The sequence below is a fragment of the Sturnus vulgaris genome, chromosome 25 (genome assembly GCF_052056855.1).
Source record: "Sturnus vulgaris isolate bStuVul1 chromosome 25, bStuVul1.hap1, whole genome shotgun sequence".
NCBI classification, from domain to species: Eukaryota; Metazoa; Chordata; class Aves; order Passeriformes; family Sturnidae; genus Sturnus; species Sturnus vulgaris.
The window spans coordinates 7,820,596-7,826,595 of NC_142267.1; positions in this window are offsets into that span (position 1 = coordinate 7,820,596).

Genomic DNA, 6,000 nt, shown 5'->3' on the forward strand with positions numbered 1-6,000 from the left:
TCTTTTTTCTTGTGGAAAAAATCCCTACAGCTTCAACAAGAGGAGGCTTCTCTCTCCAGAAGTAAACTAAAAAAGACTAAGTTGGGAACTGACCGAAGTAGTTGTTGTATGTTTGTTTTGTTGTTATGAAGGTTAGGAGAGGGAAGAAAGGAGTGGTCTAAAAAAAAAATCTTATTCTGAATTTATTTTTCCCCCCTTTGTTTGTGTAGTTAATACATTTCTTTTTTTTTATACTCTCTTAAGTTTTAGGCCTGCCTTGCTTTTTTGCTCCTGGTTCTGTCTCACAACAGAAAAATGAGTTTATTTAAATTGGCAAGTCAAACTATAACATTCTTTGGTGCATTGGCCGGGAAACGAAATTAAACCAAGACACATGGCTAGGTTTTGGTAGCAGAGGGACTACACAGGTGGCTTCTGTGAGAAGCTGCTGGAGGATTCCTCCATGTGCAGCAGACCCGATGCCAGGCAGCTCCGAGATGGATGTGCTGCTGGCCAAGGCTGGGCCAATCAGAAATGGTGGCAACGTCTCCATGATAACATCTTTAAGAAGGGAAAAATAAAGGTTGTTGGCTACTGAAATTGTAGCCAGAGAAGAGCAGAGTGAGAATATGGGAGAGGAACAATTCTGTTAACACCAAGGTCAGTGGAAAAGGAGGGGAAGGAGGTGCTCCAGGTCTGAGATTTCTCTGCAGCCCATGGTGAGAATCATGGTGAAGCAAGCTGTCCTCCTGCAGCTCATGGACATCCACGGGGATGCCGAGATCCACCTGCAGCCATAGAAGAGACCAACACCAGAATAGGTAGATGCCCAAGACAAGGCTGTGAACCCACGGGAAAGCCATGCTGGAATAGACTCCTGCCAGGGACCTGTGGAGAGAGGAGCCCACGTTACCAGTGACCCTGTGGGGGGCCTGCACTGGAATAAGCTGAGCCTGAAGGGGCACACATTGTGAAAAGGTGGCCTGCATTCCAGCAGGTTGCAGAGAACTGTGGATTATACTGGTTTGTACTGGGTGGGTGTTTGGGATGATGTGGGACGCACTGGAAGTGACTTCTGGGGCTGCTAGGCTTACTACTAGGTTTCTGCTGGTTTCTACTGTGGGACTGCTCACGAAGCTCTGGGACCCACTGGGAATGAGCTGGGGAGTACTGGTTTCTACTGGTTTCTGCGGGAAGGATAGACTTCTGGACAGCAAATCAATGTGATTGTGCAGAAGCCTATTTATTGCTTGCTTTTAACCCTGCTTACACATTCTAAAACCACTGTTCACGCAATCACGCTTTTTTTGATTGGTGCCTCTATCTTGTCCATGCACTTTGTGTGTGGGTCTTGCAGGTCAAATGATTGGTTGCAGTCCAGAGCATCACCGCCCACCTTTCTCTTGGCTCTTCTGATCTTGGTATTCTGTTTCTCAGCTTCTTCTCTCCCAGTTTAGAACAATTTATGTTTCAGTAGCCTAGAAGAATCCCAGAAAGTTTGATAAACTGCAGAAAAACACCTAGAAATGGTTCATCCAGTGCACCTGTTACAAACAATGAACTAAAAAAAAGTAGAAAAACAGCTAAAAATGGTTTAGCTGATGCCCCTGGTATAAACTATGGCCCAAACTGCTCAGATACATTGCTACAGGTTTCTACTGGTTTCTACTGGGAGGTGCCCAGGACACTCTGGGACTCACTAAGAACGATTTTGGGAGGTACTGTGCTTACTGGTTTATACTGGGAAAGGTTCCAGGGGGGGTGCCACAGAGAGAGCCATTACTCAGCCCATAGGGACCCCCCTGCCACATAGTGAGCCACCAACCCATGCCACAGAGTGAGCCATGTATTCTGTCCCTTTGGGCCCCCCTGCCACAAAGTGAACAGGGTAGCCTTGCCACATAGTGAGATATTTAATCACGTTATAGGGACCCCCATGCCAAATTCTGAGCCAAAGTCCCTCCCCATATTGAGTTATAGACACTCTGTCACATAGTGAGCCATTCTATCAACCCAAATACCCAAACCCCTGTCAAAAACTGATCTGAAACCCCATAGACCCCCTGCCACATGGTGAACCATCCAGAACCCCCACAGACCACTCCCTGCCAAATTCTGAGAAGAGGCCCCTATAGACTCCTCCCCGCCACATAATGAGCCATTGCTTCAGCCCATAGCGACCCTCCTTGCCACATAATGGACTATACTGGTTTATACGGGGAGGGTGTTCAGGATGCTCTGGGACCCATTGGGATTGACTTCTGGGGCTGCTAGGCTTACTGGTTTCTACTGTGGGAATGTTAATGAAGCTCTGGGACCCACTGGGAATGAGTTGGGGAGTACTGGTTTCTACCAGGAGGTGCTCAGGACACTGTGAAACCCACCGAGAAGGATTTTGGGTGATTCTGTGCTTACTGGTTTATACTGGGTTATACTGGGAAAGGTTCCTGGGGGTGCCACATATTGAGTCATTGCTTCAGCCCATAGGGATCTCCTTGCCACAAAGCGAACCATCAATTCTGCCGGTAGGGACCCCCCTGCCACAAGGTGACTCGTGAACACTTGCCATATAGTGAGCCAACCCTCAGGCTATAGAGGCATCCCTGCCACATAGTGAGCCAAAAGCCACGCCACATTGTGAGCCAAGAACTCTGCCCATAGGGAACTCCCTGCCAAATAGTGATGCTGCATGGAGCCGGGGGCGTGGCCTGGGCTGACTCCGTCCCTTCCCTACTGGCCCATACTGATTTATACTGGTCCATACTACTTTACACAGCGCCATACTGGTCCAAACTGGTCCACACGGACCCTTACTGGTCCATAATGTTCCATACTGATCCATACTGGTTTAAACCGGTCCATATTGGTACATACTTGTCCATACTGGCCCATACTGGTTTATGCTGGTCTGTACTGGTTTATACTGCTCCATAATGATTTATACAGGTCTATACTGTTCATTACTGGATTATACAGGTCCGTACTGATCTGTACTGGTCCATATTGGTCCATACAGATCCATACTGATTTATTTCAGTCCATACTGGCCCATAGTGGTTTATACTGGTCCATACTGGTGCAAAGCAGTTCATACTGCTCCATGCTCGTCCATACTGGTCCACAGTGGTCTATACTGGTCCATGCTGCTTTACAATGTTTCATACTGCTCCATACTAGTTTATACTGGTTCATGCTGTTCCGTACTGGTTTATACACTTCCATGCTGGTCCATACTGATCCAGACTGGTTTATACCGGTTCATATTGGTCCATGCTGGTCTGTACTGGTCCATATTGCTTTACAATAGTTCATACTGGTCCATACTAATTTACAGTGGTCCATAGTGGTCTATACCAGTTTATACTGGTCCATACTTGTCCATATTGGTCCGTACTGGTCCATATTGCTTTACAATGGTTCATATTGTTCCATACTAGTTTATACTGGTTGTGATAAATGTGATTCGTGCTAATTAAGTTGTAACTATATTAACAAAATTGTATTTAGATCAATAGAAGACAATTGTTACAGAGTGAGGGGGGGGAGATGGGTGAGACAGGACAAAAGACATCTTCCAGATGTTGGGAGTCGAAGAAGAAGGTTGGAAGAAAGTCAGATAAGAATAGAAGAAGGACGTAGGTCTGATAAGCAGCATCTAGAAATACAGCTTCAACCTTGAAATGGGCAAAAATAGAATGATTCCAAGCATGGGACTTAATTAGAGTCATGTTATGGAAAACATCTGCTCAGTCACACAGGGCGCCTGCGCTACCTGCAGGTCACACCTCGGTCACTGATGAAGATGATGAGCCTTCATCGGAAATAAGACCCTCAAAAGGATGAGAGACCCCCTAACCCATTAGTAGAGCATGCACCGTGCAGTATAGTTACGTAGATTTTAGGAATAGAAACTAGGAGGAGCTTTCTAGAAACTTCTGTAACTTACAGTATATAAGTGGGATTGTTAGCCTGGATGCTTTGCTACGTGAGGAATGGCGAGCCACTCCCCGTATCCCCGGTCGGAGGGGGGCCCCTCCCCGGTCGGTTTTGCTTATGCTTTATACGAACCTCAATTATACTAAATTACTTACTGCCAATTTTTGTATATTCTTAAATATATGCACTTTGATTGTTTCATCTCCAATACTTTAATTGTCATCTCCAATACTTTGATTGTATTCATTTTGTTACTATTAAGAACTTACTATTAAATTTAATCTTGTTGCTTGATAAATTGGAAAAAATAGAACATCATTCATAACAATTTGGTGCCGAAACCCGGGAACTCCAGTCCAAGTGAAGAGTGGCTAGTTTTGGGAAGGAGCTCCCCACCAATTGTTAAGGTGGTCCCAAGGCTAGACCAGGCTGTCTTGGAAAAGGAGTTCCAAATTAAAATAAAGCATAAGCAAAAGAAGCTACCTATAAGGAGGCGCGCCAGAAGAAGAAGGCTCCCGTGAGAACGCCGGCAGAAAGGGAAACGTCTTGTGCACAAGAACCCTGTGCGAAAATGGGCTGTGTGAGTACCATGGGGTTGGGTAAAGAGGGCGGCTGTGTGCTTGTGTGTGAGTGAGGAATGTCTGAAAGGGGAGAGCAAGTGAATACCCCGGGAGGGACTGGGAGGGAAAGTCCCAGCCCGAGAACTCACGAGAAAAGTCTTTGAGAAGGGAGCTGATGCTCGGAAGAAGTGATTTAAGAAGGGAGTGAATGAGTCAGGTTCAACTATCTGTTGGGAGGATAATAGATGGAAGTTTCAGTACGTGATTAAGAAAGGATTGTGGAGAATGGCTGTTTTATACTGGTCCATGCTAGTCCATAGTGGTTTATACTGGTTTATACTGGTGCATAGTGGTTTATAGTGGCCCATACTGTTTTATGCTGGTCCGTACTTGGCCATACTGGTGCATAGTGGTTTATTCTGGAACTTACTGGTTCCTTACTGCTCTATTCTTGTTTAAACTGGTCCATAAGAGTCCATATAAACCATAGTGGTTTCTTCTAGTCCATAATACACCACAGTGGCCCATATTGGTTTATATTGGTCCAAAATAGTTCATACCACTCCACTCTGGTCCATAGGGATCCCTACTGATCTATACTGGTTCATACTCGTCCATCCTGGTCCACTGTTGTTTATACTGGTCCATACTGCTCCATCCTTGTCCCCTCTGCCTTTAACTGCTCCATACTGTTTTATACTGCTCCATAATGGTACATACTGGTCCATACTGGTTTCTACTGCTACATAAGGTTCCATGCTGGTCCATACCAGTTTATAATGGTCCATACTGGTTCACATGGCTCCATACTGATCCAGACAGATTTCTATCGGTCCAGACTGGTCCAACCTGGTTTATACTGGTTCTTACTGGTCAATACTGTTCCATAGTGGTCCTTAATGTTCCATAATGGTCCATAATACCCTATAGTGTTCTATACCAGTCCATATTAGTCCATACAGTTGACCCCCGAAAAAATCTCCCAAATTCATTCCAAACTTCAGCTGGGATCCCCAAAAGAACCTCATCCGGGACTGCCAAAACGTGGCCTAAGAACCCCAAAAGCCTCACCTGGTACCTCAAAATCCCCAAAGTCCTACCTGGAACCCCCAAAATTCCTTAAATCTCCCACAAAACCCAGTCCCCTCCAAAACCTCCCAAATTCACAAAAAAACACCTCAAATCTGCCTCAAAACCCACCCAGACACCCCAAAATCCACAAAATTCACTGCAAGAACCATCTGATATTCCCAAAATCAACAAAATTCACACAAAAATATTCATTCACCCCAAAAATTCACCCAGGACTCACAAAGACTCACCTGAATACACCCCAAAATCCACCAGAGACCCACAAAATTCCACAAATTCACCCCAAAATTCAACTAGAACTCAGAAAAATCCACAAATTCAAGCCAAAATTAATCCGGGATCCCCAAATGTCCCAAATTCTCCCTGTAGTCAAGGAGCGAGAAGTGCCCCTGCAATGGGGTGCTATCAGCAGCTTCCTCGCGGCGGGGGCGAG